The following is a 15759-nucleotide window of genomic DNA, read 5'->3' as shown; positions in this document are numbered from 1 at the left end:
TGGCTCATCTTGTCCATCCGCGTTAGCAGGGAGTCCAGAGTGACTGTATTTCATAACACTCCTGTGACCGTGTGATGGTGAGAATACTCTTTTTCTCTAAAGATATTGCATGACTTCATCATGTAACTACCCATTTCTCTCACTACCTTAATACCCATTTCAGATGTCATCTCTCTTCTCATCTCCTGTGGCACTTCTTGCTTCCACAGTGTCACACTCCCTGGCATTTTATTATATTTCTTTCACCGCTTTTGCATTTCGTACCTAACTGTGTCATGGGTTGCCCCCTCTGGAAGAAAGCATCCCCAACGTGGCCTCAGGATTACACTCATTCAGCTTAACTAAGTATAAGCTCATGATACACGATTTCCAAACACGTAAGAAAAGCCATCATGAGTGAGAATCAGCATGAACTATGAACAGCAGACTTAGACCCCAAAAGATCTGAGATTGTGGAGTGATCAAATACAGGCCACTAATAACTGGACGTGACATTTTTAAAAAAGAGTTAAAAAAAACAAGCAGTAAGAAGAGACTTCCAAAAATGACCAGGTATATTTTTAACAGAACTAAATAGAACTTTAAGAAATGAAAATGAATGGGCAAAAAAGTAGATTATTAGACAGAACTGGTCACCAGAAGGACTGGGTGGAAAATGTTAGCCAGAATGTAGCACAGAGAGACAGAGAGAGAAACTATGAGATGGGATGACAAAGTCTAACGTAGGTTTAATTGGAGTTCCACAGCAAAAGATAGAATGGGGCGAGGCAATATTGGAAAAGATAATGGCTGAGAATCATCCAGAACATATATAGGTTAAAGGGAAAAATCCATATGATGTTCTCAATAGACAGAGAAGAGTCAACAGTCGTTTAGGGTAAGAATACTTAGCAAGCAGGAAGAGGAGAATTCCCTACTCTGAGTGTATCGTCTGCTAGGGCTGCCGGAACAAAGCACCACAGACTCGGTGGCTTACATACAGAAAATTGTTTTCTCACAGTTCTGGAGGCTGGAAGTCTGAGATCAAGGTGCCAGCAGGGTTGGTTTCTTCTGAGGCCTCTCTCCATGGCTTGCAGATGGCCATCTACACCCCGTGTCTTCGCATGGTCTTCCCTCTATGTGGCTAATTTCCCCTTCTTATAAGGACACCGGTTATAGTGCATTAGGGCCCACTCTAGTGACCTCATTTTAACTTAATTATGTCTGTGAAGATCTTGCCATCAAATACAATCACATTCTGAGGTACTGGGGGTTAGGACTGCAACATAGGAATTGGGGGAGGGGGTAGGGGGTCGGCACAATTCACCCCATAACATGAGCTAGGAAATTCTTTAGTCTGAGCAACCATCCTATTGAGTTGGGAACATAAGAAGAATCCTCACCATTACTGATTCTATTTAGTGTTAAATAGGAGGTCTTAGACAACGCAGTAAGACAAGAACAGTAAATAAAATGTAGAAGAATTAGAAAGAAACCAAACTGTCATCATCTGATGATGATGTGACTGTCTATATCCATGTTGTCCAACTGAAATAGAATATGAGCCACATATATAATTAAAAAATTTTAGTAGCCACATTCAACAAAGTAAAAAGAAGCAGGTGAAATTAATTTCAATACTATATTTTATTTAACATAGTATATCCAAATGTCATTTCCAATATGTGATTAATATAAACATTTATTAATGGGGTATTTTCATTCTTTTTCCTGGGCTAAGTCTTTGAAATCCAGTGTGTGTCTTAAATGTAGAGCACATCTCACTTTACACTGTCCACATTTCCGGTGCTCAGTAACCATGAGTGGCTCACTGGACAGCCACACTTACCTTCAGAGGTGAAGCAGCAGCCATGTTTCTGTCGGGAAGGTCTGTGTAATGTCAGGCGTTGTTGCAGCTCACACGTGTTGCTCACCACAGGCTCACCTTGTTGGTATGGCCCTGCAGGCTGGCCAAGGCAATCCCAGCTCTTTCCAGATCTCCTCCAGCCAGAGTACAACCCGTCGTTGCAGGATGCCAAAGTTTCACCCCTGCAGACTGCTTCCTGGCTCCTGGAGAGGGATCCGGCTTGCACCATCTTCACCCTGTGAACAATCTTCACATTACAACAATGGGATGAGCAGACGTACTCATGACAGTGTGACAGGAAGTACTGAGGACAACCTCTGAAGGATTCTTGCTTAAAAAAGCTGGAGCTGGATCTAGATCTGCCCTCTCACAGGAAAGACAGGAGACGGAGGAACAAGTTAAATTACACGACAAGGAAGCAAGCTACACATTCCACAGGACAAATGGCCCAGTTTCTCCAGCAAATCAGTTGTGAAAAAAGAAATAGGAAGGAAGGAGTGACTTGTACAGGAAAACGGAGACGTAAGGGACCTAGCAATCCGACAGAACATGGCCAGATCCAAACAAACTAAATGTAAAAAACACTTTTGAAAAAAAATCAGAGAAACTTGAATATAGGCTGGGTATTAGATGACATTAACGAGTTACTGTAAATGTTAATTATGAGTGTGGCGTGGTCGTTCTGACAGGCTGAATGATAGACCCCAAAGATATGTCAATGTCCTAATCCAGAAACTGTGGCTATGTGACCTTACATGGCATAAGGGACTTTGCCAATGTGATTAAGTTAAGGATCTTGAGATGGGGTGAACATCTTGGATTATCCAAGTGGTTCCAGTGCAGTCACAAGGGTCCTTATAAAGGGAGCGGGAGGGTCAAATCAGAGCGGAAACCTGACGAAGAGGTTGGAGGGGTGCAGGGCTCCAACCCAAGGATGTAAGAGGCCTCCAGAAGCTGGAAAAGACAAGGAAAAGCATTGTCCCCTAGAGGCACCCCTGCCGACGCCTTGATTTTAGACCCGTTTTGGACTTCCGACCTCCAGAACTGTAAGACAACACATACGCATGGTTTTAAGCCACTAGGTCTGTGGTAATTTGTTACAGCAGCAATGGGAAACTAATACCGTGGTTATTTATTTATTTATTTTAAAGGCCTTGTCAATTACAGATGTATAATAAAGCATTTAAGGCTTTACTTTAAAATACACCCAAAAGAAAAAAAGTGTGTGTGGTGGGAGATAAAACAAAATTGGAAAAATGTCGATGATTGTTGAAGCTGAATGATGAGCAGAAGGAGGCTCATTATACCATTATCTCTACTTTTATGCATGGCTGAAAATTTCTAGAACAAAAATTTAAAAAACATATTGTGTCAATGGTGGATCCTAGACTCCATCTCCAGACTACTTCTGGATCTACAGTCAGGCCCTGGGTGGTCTCCCTTGTCTCCCAACTTTATATCTCCTGCAGGACCCTCCTGTGAGCTCCAGACATGTGCATCCAGCGGCCAACTTGCCTCTCCCTTGCCGGGGCTAATGCACATCCAAACTTAGCATGTCCCTGGAGGGAGTGCCAGGATACACTGTAAAGAGCACAAAGCAAGGTGAATACAGGGTTTAGAGTATGCTAGCTTTTAAGTGAAAAAGGGAGAAATATGAATACACGTGTGTGTCTTCCTGTTTATTTGTGTATTTAAGGAGAAACAAGACATGGTATGGAAATTAATAAAAGAAACCTTAACAAAATTGGAGTCGGGAAGACCTCTAGGGGGAGCCCTCACACCCTACCACGCATACCATTACACCAAACAGGAAGAGACTGATACTTGCATCTTTTTTTCTCTGATTTTTTCTCTCTTTTTTTTGATGAAGAAGATGGTCCCTGAGCCAACATCTGTGCCAATCTTCCTCTATTTTATGTGGGATGCCACCACAGCATGGCTTGATGAGTGGTGTATAGGTCTGCACCCAGGATCTGAACCCAGGAACCCCAGGCCACCAAAGCAGAGCACACAAACTTAACCACTACACCACTGGGCACCCCATACTTGCATCTTTGACAGAAAGTAAAACTACCTTACTACTGAAGAAAGATCTCTCTCCACTAGGCAACAGCTCAGCCAGTGAGAAACGCTATAGCTCAGCCAATGAGAAACTCCACAGCTCAGCCAATGAGAAATGCGACAGCTCAGCCAATGAGAAACGCCACAGCTCAGCCAATGAGAAACGCTACAGCTCAGCCAATGAGAAACGCCACAGCTCAACCAAGGAGAAATTCCACAGCTCAGCCAATGAGAAATGCCGCAGCTCAGCCAATGAGAAATGCCGCAGCTCAGCCAATGAGAAGCTGTTGCCACCCTGAACTGTTACTTTCCCCCAACGGACTTTCCTTTAGAACAGTGCCACCCTACTCCCCTCCTTTACTCCATAAAGGCAGCTCCCCTGCTTGTTTGTTGGATTTGCCTATGGTTTGTCACAGCATGCACATCCCAAATTGCAATTCTTGTGGCTGTTCCCAAATAAACTCGTTTTGAGGCTTTTCAAGTCAACTGTGGTCACAGAAGTATTATTCTTAATTGTCTCCAGCTCCCTGCTCCCTTCTTCTGCTTACTTGGCTCGCCCCCAGGTGAACCACCTGCCCCGCAGTGCTTGCTGCAGTTTTGTCTTCAGGGGATCTACCCATGCCAAACCCTGCTCCGCCCGTGACTTTCCTGTCTCACTAAATGGCAGCTCCAATCTTCCCGTTGAGCAGGTCAAAACCTTGAGGTCAATTTGACTTTTTCTCTCGCTCTCCACATCCATTCATCAGCAGTTCCTGTTGGAAGACAGTAAGTGGGAAAAAATCAAACCGCTGAGACTTACGTGTAATATGAACTCAACTCTGTGTGTGTCCGTGTGTGCGCATCTGTGTGTGCGTGTAGAGAATATCTAGAAGGATGCGCGCCGTGTGGTTAACAGTGGCTGCCTCTGCGGAGTAGGCCGAGGAGAGGTGGGGAGTGGAAGGGTTTACTCTTGTTCCTCTACGCACTGCTGGGATATTTTATTTGATTTTATTTTTGTGCAAGTATGTATTACTTGTACATTTTTGGACCCCACTCATGTTTGTCTGTGGCTGGGACTCAGATCAGGTACAATAAGGGGTGGCCAGGGCAAGAGCAGGTGACATCCCGAGTGCCCCTGGGGCAGATTTGAGGAGGGGACAGGGAGGCACAGGTGGGTGTGTGTGGGGGCAAAGTAACCAGTGGTTAGATCCGGCTGGGCTTTCATCTTCACTTCCTCTCCCGGCACTGGGTTCTCAGCCACAAGCTAGGTGGACCCCTTGTTTGGGTCTGGGAGAGTCCACTCTGGCCCTCAGCCATTTCCTCCTTTGTGAGGAAGGGTTTGTTTTAAGATCAGTATTCTTGCAGACTTGCCCTGGGGCTCCAGAGGTAAGTGAAAGGGGTCCATTTTATTCAGTCTCTTTTTGCTTTGTTGTCCCCGTGGGGGGTTAAGGACGGGCCAGGGCATGTTTCCAAAAATTCCTTTGATTATTTAGAAAAAGCCTTACATGACCAGAGGGACCCCAGGAATCAGCTGCACAGGCGCCATGGGACGGGCTGAACAGAAAGTCGAAATTTAGTGACTAGGGTTGTTTTGGTTAATTAACCACCTCAGTCTCCCAGTAGAGGGTCTTGAAAGACGGTAATGTCCTTGCTGGTTCTGCAGGGCGCCTCAGGTTAACTTCTACTTGAACGCGGGTTCTGGAGTCCACGCTCTAGGGGGCTGGCAGTGCCAACTCAGGGGCCGGAGTGGATGGGTGACTGGGTCAGGGGTGACTCCCAGATGACCCTGGCCTGCTGGTTGGTCAGTTTGAGAATTTTGCTGTCGCAATCTCTGAGGTTGGTGTGATTGAAAATGACGCAAAGATCCAGGGTGACTAAGGTCTCTTGATGATTCTTGCCATTTTCAATGAGTATTTTAAAGACACATTTTATTACTTGGGGAACTCCTCAGAAATCATTGCGAAATTTTCTTGTCGATTGCTGTGTGTGTGTCTGTGTTTTCAAAAAATGCAGATAACTTGCCCCCCTAGTTTGTTTTCTTAATGAGCTCATATTGTCTAGCTTCTAAAGACAAAGGGTCAGTAATGCAGGGTGCCATCCCTTTTGGTAAACACATGGGGTGAGACTGGCTTCCACATGAGAAACGACCACTCCGCTCATTCCCTGCCTGGTGGGGAGACGCCGAGCCACACAGACTGCAGAGGCTTCGCCCGTAAAGAGGGGGCAGTTCCTACAGAAGGCCGTTGGAGGCTGAGTCCTGGTGTCTTACACTGGGTTCCCTTGACCGGGTTCCCTAGAAACACTGCCAGGGTTGCCTGGGGAGTCTCTGGGGAGAGATGTCCTGAAATAGTGAGGTGGGTGGGGCTGGGCACAGGTGACCCCCAAGTGGCTGCAACTGAGGCCCAGCCTTTGGGAAAGCTCTGGTCCCAAATGGAGATGAGAGGCCTGGGCCTTTGCATCCCTGCATGAGCAGGTGGAGGATGGGTGCCTGCCACCAAGAGGGCATCCAGGTGTGACTGCATATATTACCCACTAGACCTGGCTGCCACTGGCTGACTGGCTGCCACTGACGCCTGTATGTCACCTGTGAAAGTTACTTAATTCCTTCGAACCTCAGTTTGCTCATCTGTAAAATGGGTCCCCAAATACCCTACCCTTCATGGTTGTTTTAAGAATTAAAGACATAAAATGCACACAAAGCTCCTAGCACAGTGCCAGTGTGGCTAGTAATATGCAAAATAGACGCTGGATTGCCAAGATTCAGTACAAGAAAAATAATGTAAAATATCTCATAAGTATTTTTAACATCAATCACATTCTGAAATGATAATATTTTGGATATATTGGATTAAATAAAATTTGTTATTCATATTAATTTCACCTGTTTCTTTTAACTTTTTTAAACGTGGCCACTAGAAAATTAAAATTAGATAGAGGCTCATTAGATTCATACCCCCTGCCCACACGCGGCAGGGGTGTCTAGAGTCCAGATTCTAGACGATATTCGTGGCTATTCCAAGCCCTCTGCTCTTGAGAAGACCACTGTGTTGTGGCTCAAACTGGGTCCGACAAAAATGTTCATAATCACATGCAGAGCCTTCTGTTAAGAAGTCAGGAGGCGGAGCGATCAGTTTTAGAAAGCCTTTCATGCAAAGCGGTTAGCATATTTATAAGGGGTGCTTAAAGGGAACATCCATTTCTGCCAAGCATCTCCTCCACTGAGTCAAATCAAGAATATTTTACTGTAGAGGGAACCAAATAAACCCCTCATTGTTTTCTCCTTTTAAAGACAACATGACAAATTAGTGACCCGGAAGGTTTGAATAAAAAACCCATCATGGAAATCATTGTTTTGAGAGTTCTTTTCAGCTTAATTAATTCACTTCGGCTGTCCAAACTCATTCTAGGTCGGCCGGCGATTTTCACACACCGTGTTATGACAGAGTTCATACCAAAGATTGGGGGCAAGGATTTCTGTTTGCTGAGCTGTCATCTCATGCTAAACAAATGTCAACAGAGAATCCTGAGGCAAATTAACTTTCCCCTGAATGGGTTCTTTCATCTCATCCATCTGCATTCATTCCCGTGGGTACTTTCAGACTGGGCTAACAAGTTAGATACACAAGAATGATGGAAACTGGTTAAAAAAAAAATCAATGGGTCATTTGGGAAAAGCTGGTCCTGGTCTAAATAAAATTCTTCCTCTATCAATTTCAAGGAGTCTAAACATTTTTTCTTCAAAAAGTTAAATAGAATTACCATCTGACCTAGCAATTCCACTGCTAGATATACACCCAAAAGGATCGAAGTTAGGTACTCAAGCAAATACTTATACGGAAATGTTCATAGCAGCACTGTTAACAATAGCCCAATGGTGGAAACAGCAGAAATGTCCATCAACAGATGAGTGGATACACAAAATGTGGTATATCCGTACAATGGAGTATTACTCAGGCTTAAAAAGGGATGAAATACTAATACAATGCTAGAAATGGATGGATCTCAAAAAATTATGCTATGTGAAAGAAGCCAGACATAAAAGTCACTTGTCGTACGATTCCATTTACATGAAATGTCCTGAATAGGTAAATCCACAGAGACAGAGAACAGACTGGTAGCTGCCAAGGACCGGAGGACGGAGGGAATGGGGAGTGAGTGCTTAATGGGTATGGGATTTTCCTTTAGGGTGATGAAAATATTTTGGAACTAGGTAAAGGCGGTGGTTGCACAATGTTGTGAATGTACCGCATGCCACTGAACTGTACTCCTTAAAAAGGTTAATTTTATGTTATGTAAATTTCACCTCAATTAGAAAATTCTACCACTTTCTCCATAACCACATGTTTGACGGTCTGGGAAATGGGATTTTCTGAATATCCAAACAATCTTTTATGGACATCTTCCCATCCATCAAAGAGGTTTCCAGGGCCAGCCTGGTCTCTCCTGGACATTGCAGCGGGAAACACCGAACTGCTTCCTCTTATCTGTGGCTCCCTTATCCCTCTACAGACCAGCTGTTTGCACTGACACCCTGGATCTTGCATGAAAAAAAATTCTGCATGGTGTTTTTCTGACCACTGGATGTCATGAGTGCACAATATATGCTTCGGCTAGAAAAACTGCACACTTAGAGGAAGGAAACTTTCTTCGGCATGGCGGTGGTCCTCTGCATGACTTCGCAGAGGGCTCGGGGCACGTAATGAGCCTTTGGAAAGAAGTTTTGTTTCTGCAAGCATGACATTGGGAAACAAACAGAATGCGCTGATTGAAGATAAAAATACAGCACTGGCTGCTGCTTTCTGTTTTCCAGAATATTTCAGTGGATCACCAGTTACGGGAGGAAAATCGAAATCTAAAATAAAGTGTTCTTGGGGCCACTTTGCAAGTATTCTGACCAAGAAAGGGGAGTGACCTGGAACCCGCAGAGAGCACAAGGTCCTGCTCATCTACCAAATTAAAATAAGGATGGGTAGACACTCACCATCACTGTCTCGTTTCCTGTTGACTGGTCTTTTAGTTTCACTGTGAGCAACTTCCTTGTAAATTGTCCTGAATACATTTGATCCCACTTCAGAAACGCGTGATTATGGAATTTTCGGTTCTACCTAGTGCTGGCATCAGGACTTCCTCGTCGATCAAAGTCCTCTTGGTTTCCTCCCTAAGCTGGGGTGGTTGAGGGAGGCCAGAATGTGCCAACCAGCACCTTTAATTGCTCCACTTGGCTGTGGGAAGTTATCTGTGTTAATAACATGGTTAACATTTTTGTTTAATTAGGAAGGAAGGTCAGTGAATTAAGTAGGAAGTAAATTGGGGCTCCTGATAGGTTCAACTTCATATGAGGACACCAGGGTCATTTACCCCCACGTGTGGGTCTGTCTGCAAGTTATAAGGATTTTAATGGTTTGTTAAAAGCCTAGTGGGGCTGGCCCGGTGGCGCAGCGGTTAAGTTCGCACGTTCTGCTTCCATGGCCTGGGGTTCGCAGTTCGGATCCCGGGTGCAGACATGGCACTGCTCGGCACACCATGCTGTGGTAGGCGTCCCACATACAAAGTAGAGGAAGATGGGCATGGATGTTAGCTCAGGGCCAGTCTTCCTCAGCAAAAAGAGGAGGATTGGTGGCAGATGTTAGCTCAGAGCTAATCTTCCTCAAAAAAAAAAAAGCCTATTCATCTTCATGAAGGTGGAACTGTTGAAACCTGGGCTTAGGGAAATTGGAGCCAGGGGGCTGGGGAAAAAGAAAATATCCACATATTTAGATAAGACTTCTAAAAGGTTTCTATGAGGTATTAAAAAATAGGAGACTTAACATGGAACCAACCTAAGTGCCCAGCAACTGATGATTGGATAAAGAAGATATGGTATATATATACAATGGAATACTACTCAGCCATAAAAAAGGACAAAGTTGTCCCATTCACAACAACATGGATAGACCTTGAGGGTATTATGAAATACCCTTATTGTGAAATAAGCCAGACAGAGAAAGACGAACTCTGTATGACTCCACTCACAGGTGGGACTTAAACATAGAGACAAAGAGAACTGATCGGTGGTTCCCAGGGGAAAGGGGGGTGGGGGGAGGGCACTAGGGGTGAAGTGGTGCACCTACAACATGACTAATAATGATGTACAACTGTAACTTCACAAGGATGTTAACTATCATAATCTTAATAAAAAATATAGAAAAAAAATAAACACCATAAAAAAAAATAGGAGACTTAAAGCAGGAGCCTGGCATCTGAGCAAAACCAGGAGTGAAGACATGGCGCGCTTTTACTTCGGGAATGCACTCCCGTTCTCCCCATCTTCCATGTTAATGACTTCTAGTGTGGAAAAAAGGTCAGATTCAGAACTTCAAAAGAAGATTTGGCCATTCTTCAGAACTATGGCACAGGAAGAAATAGGAGGGACCGAGAGTGACAGGTGGGTGTTTTAGGATAGGTGGTCAGAGAAAGATTCTCTTAAAAGATGACACTTGAGCTGTGACTGAATAGGAGGAAGGAGGAGCCCTGTGAATATCTGGGGGAAGAGCATTCTGGGCAGGGGAAAAGCATGTGCAAAGGCCCTGAGGTGAGAGCATGTTTGGTAGGTTTAAAGAACAGCCAAAGAGGAGAGTGGAGTGGTAGGAGATGGTGTTGCAGAGAGAGCAGGACAGAGGGTATAGGGCCTTGAAGCCATGGTGAGGGTTCTATGTGGCCTTGAGTGACACCAGAGCCAATGGATGGCTTTGAGCAAGGACTACCTTGAGCTGAATCATCTTCTAGAAGGATGTCAGTGGCCACTTGGAAAATAGACTATAGGGACCAGAGTAGAAGCAGGAGACCAGGCAGAGGCCACTGCAAGGGTCCAAGCAAGGGATCTGGTGGCTTAGGTCAGGCTGGTGGCATGTGGAGGGAGGAAAGGTGGCAGACTTGATGGGGTCTGTTAATGGGTCAGGTGTGGGGTGACCCTTGCATTCACTGTCTCTTCCCACCTTCAGGTTTTTGCTGACTGCTCTGCCAGGAGCACCCTTCCCTCAGCTCTTCGCCTGGCTCCTTCTCAGTCAGGCTTCAGCTCATGTGTCACCCCAGAGAGGCCTTCCGTGAACACCCTGTCTTCCCCCTCCCCCCTCCCCCCCCCTCTCATCCTCCACCCCATTATCCTGCTTTATCTTCCTAATATATTTATCATAATCTCAAATAATCTTGTTTATTTTTAATAGTTGTTTCCTCCAACCAGAATGTAAGCTCTGTGAAAGCATAGCTTAGAAAAGTGACAGAAATATTGTATATTTGTGGATGTATCACTGAGGGATGATTTCACATGCAAGTGACACAACCCCAAACTACCAGAGATTTATAAAAAAGAGATTAATTTTCTTGGATAACAGGAACTCTGGAGGCAGTTGCTGGCACCGCTGCAGCTGCTCTGTGAATGCACTGAGGACCCTGGAGGACCCATCATTAGCAGGCTCGCTTTTCATCTTTGTGGTCACAAGATAGCCACCTCAGCTCCAGGCATCAGACCTGATTTTAGAGTCAAAGAAGGGGAAAACGATGTTGGCAACTCACCCCCTCTCCTATCGCCTGTTTTTATAAGAAAACAAAAGATTCCTAGCAGTCTCCCCAGCCGGTTTCCCTTTATGTCTCATTGGCTGAGAGTGAGGGACTATTAGCTCCAAGAGGGGCTGGGAAGTGGCCATGGAGAAGGGCTGGGTTAGTCAGCAGTGGTGCCTTCCACAGCTGAGCAAATGGCTTGAGAGAGATTGATCGGTAAAAAGGTGACGCTCATATAAGGGACCCAAAAAGCCCAACGAATGTAGGCTGAAAACTAAACAAGTCTTAGGAAGACCATTCATTCATTCATTCCTGTTTTGTTTAGGATTTTTGTATCCAAGTTCGTGAGTGACATTGGCTTATAATTTTTCTTTTTCATGCTGTCCTTGTTAGTTTTTGGTGCCAAAGATATACTAGCCTCATCAAATGAGTCGGAGGGAGTGCTGTATTTTCAGGAGGTTTTTTCTGTAAAGGGCCAGATGGTAAACATTACCTAGTAAATGCTAGGCTTTGCTGGTCTTGTGATGTCTGTCGCAGCTCCTGAGCACGGCCGTGAGAGCGGAAGGCGGCCCCAGACGATGCGTAAAAGAACAGGCGTGGCCACATTTGGCCCACACGCTGTGGTTTACTCACCCCTGTTCTGGGCTATGTTTTATGTAAGTTTGAATTATTTCTTTCTTAAATGTTTGGGAAAACTCTCCTGTAAGGCCTCATGGGCCTGTTTTTGATTTGTGAAAATATTTTTAAACTGCTGGTTCAATTTCTTGAACTATTCTGGTTGTTTCTTCCTGAGAGATGGTACGTTACATTATATCCTTGCAGGAATTTGTCCATTTGATCCACATTTTCAAATTAATGGACAAAGAACTTTTCATTATTAACTTTTTTATTGTGGTAAGACATATATATGTGTGTGTATATATACACACACATATATATGATAAAGCTCACCGCTCTAACTATAAAAATGTAAAAAAACATTTTTATTGAGGTTAAACAAACATACATAACGTTTACCGTCGTAGCCATTTGTGAGTGTGCAGTTCAGTGGCGTTGAATACATTCACATTGTTGCGCAACCAATCTCCAGAACTTTTCATCTTGCGAAACTGAACATTTTAACCATTTTTAACTATACGATTTACTGGCATTAAGCACATTCACAATGTTGTACAACCATCACCACCATCCACCTCCAGAACTTTTTCATCAACCAAGGAGAAACTCTGTACCGTTACACGACAACTGCTCCGTCCCCTCTCCCCCGGGGCCTGGTGACCTGTAGACTACTTTCTGTCTCTATGAATTTGCCTATTCCAGGTACCTCATGTAAGTGGAATCATACATATTTGTCCTCTTGTCTTCCGTGTTTCACTTAGCATAATGTTTTCAAGGTTCATCCTTGTTACGGTGTGCGTCTGTCAGAATTTTGTTTCTAGCCAGCACTATGGTGGTAATCATCGTGTTTTGCAATATCTAAGTGTAACAAATCAACACATTGTACACCTTAAACTCACACTATGTTATGTATCAATTATATCTCATTGAAGCTGGAAAAAATTTAAACTTAAAGAAAAAAGAACTTTATTCCTTTGTAAGGCTAAATGATATTCTATTGTATGGATATACCACGTTTTGTTTATCCATTTACCTGTCGATGGACATTTGGGTCCACCTTTTGGCTATTGTGAATAATGCTGCTGTGAACGTGGGTGTGGAAGTACCTGTTTGAGTCCTTGCTTTCAATTCTTTTGGGGCTACATTGAGAAGAGGAATTGCTGGACCATACGGTCATTCTATGTTTAACTTCTTGAGGAATTGCCAAACTGTTTTCCTTCGTTATTCACTTTTTACTTGAAGTTTTACATATTGAAAATTGCCCAAATTATAAATGTATTGTTTACTAAATCATCTCAGAGCAACACCCCTGCGTAAATTGTCACTAGGTCAAACTCATGACCACTCTCCTTCTGTTCCTTCCCATTCACTTCTAACGCCATAGATGAGTTTTGCCTGTTTTGGAACTTTATGTAAACGTTTTATTTATTCTTCTATGATAGGTTTCTTTCATTCAACATAATGTGAGATTCATCCATATCGTTACCTGCAGCAGTAGCTGATTCATTCCATTGTATAAATATACCACCATTTATTTATCCACTGTGCTGTTAATGGATATTTGGGTTGTTTCCAGTTTGGGGCTATCATGCATATGGTTATGAACATTTGTGTAAAGGTCTTTTAGTGCATAAATGTATAGGTTCCTGTTGGGCATACACCTCTGAGCAGAATGTTAGGTCATAGGGTTTGCATACATCAACCTCGGTAGATACAGTCAGTTTTCCAAAGTGGCTGAATCAATTTCATGCACTCCCATTAGAAACAGGTGAGAGTTTGGATTGCTTTGTAATCTTGCTGACATTTGGTATTATCAGCCTTTAAAACGTTTGCCACCAGAGGGAGGGTGACTGTGTAGTGGTACCTCACTGTGGTTTTAATTTTCATTTCTTTTGTCACTAAAGAGGTTAAACCTTTTCTGATGTTAATTGACCCTCTGGAAATTCTCTCTTGTGAAGTGCCTCAAGTCTATTTGTGCATGAGCTGTTGGATGTTTTTCTTATTGATTTGTAAGAGCTCTTTATATATTCTAGACATGAGTCCTTTGTTGGTTATATGTGTTGAAAATATCTTCTCCCATTATGGGGCTTAACTTTTCACTTGGAATAGTGGGGTTTTAAAAATTATTTTATTATTTAAATTTAAACAAATTTTTTTAAGATTGGCACCTGAGCTAACATCTGTTGCCAATCTTCTTTTTTTTTTCCTTCTTCTCCCCAAAGCCCCCCCAGTACATATTTCTATATTCTAATTGTAGGTCCTTCTGGTTCTGCTATGTGGGATACCATCTCAGCATGGCTTGATGAGTGGTGCTAGGTCCATGCCCAGGATGTGAACCACTGAAAACCTGGGCTGCTGAAGCAGAGTGCATGAACTTAACTACTTGGCCATGGGGCTGGGCCCTGGTATGGTGGGTTTTGATGAACTAAAGTTGCTCAAGTAATCTTTTTCTTTGTATCCTGTTTAGGAAATTCTCACCTATCCTTTTTATTGAAGTCTTTAATTTCTCTCAATAACCTTTTATTAGAGTTATTTATGGGCGTTTGATGTTTTCTGATGCCATTGTAAATGATATAATTTTTTAAAAATAGACTTCTTATTTTAGAATAGTTTTAGATTTACAAAAAGTTACAAATATAGTGCAGAGAGTTCCTGTGATGGAATCATTTTTAAAATTAAAAAAATATTAGTCTTTTTCCTAATTGTCAATTTCCTAATAGTCAATTTCCTAATTGTCTGTTGCTGTTATGTTGAAATACAATTATATTTAATAGTTCCACCTTGTATTTTTCAACTTTGTATACTTGTTTATTAATAGTAATAATTTATCTTGATCTTTTTGGATTTTCAATGTACCCAATTATGTCATCTGTGAATAAGATAGTTTTATTTCTTCCTTTGTAATCCCCAAACTTTTTCCCTTTATTGTACTAGCCTGGACCTCCAGGAAATTTTTTTTTTTTTTGAGGAAGATTAGCCCTGAGCTAACTGCTGCCAATCCTCCTCTTTTTGCTGAGGAAGGCTGGCCCTGAGCTAACGTCCGTGCCCATCTTCCTCTGCTTTATATGTGGGATGCCTACCACAGCATGGCTTGCCAAGCAGTGCCGGGATCCGAACTGGCAAGCCCTGGGCCGCTGAAGCAGAACGTTCGAACCTAACCGCTGAGCCACCAGGCGGGCCCCCCAGGAAAATTTTAATATAAGTTGTGGTAGCAAGCATCCTACTGTCTTTCCTAGTCTCAGAGGAAAACTTCCAATATTTCACTATCAAGTATAATGTTTGCTGTAGAATTTTTTTTAGATATTCTTTATCAGATTGAGAGAATTCCTTATTTTCTCCTAGGTGGATTTCGATTTTCTCTTTTGGATGGTGAATTTTATCAATTGATTTTTCTGAGTATGTTGAAATACTTTGAATGTCTTTTTCTCCTTTTTTTTTTGTTACATTAATGTTTCAATTTTCAAATGTTAAACCAACCTTGCATTCCTGGGACAAACCCAACCTCCGGTAACATATTATCATGTTTATATATCCCTGCCTTGGTGATCACTGATGCTATCAAAGAGATTTTTCAAAAAAATTAATTTGATCACCATTTCTAGTTTTCTTGGTGGAAGTGTTGGTGTAAAATAAGATTAGATTTCTTTGCTGAAGTGGAAAAATCTTAAAGATTTTTAATTTCATTGTATCTGTTACATCCTCCTTTTCACTTTTAGATC

Source organism: Equus caballus, chromosome 2 (assembly GCF_041296265.1).
Source record: "Equus caballus isolate H_3958 breed thoroughbred chromosome 2, TB-T2T, whole genome shotgun sequence".
Lineage (NCBI taxonomy): Eukaryota > Metazoa > Chordata > Mammalia > Perissodactyla > Equidae > Equus > Equus caballus.
Note: the sequence above shows the minus strand (reverse complement) of the source record.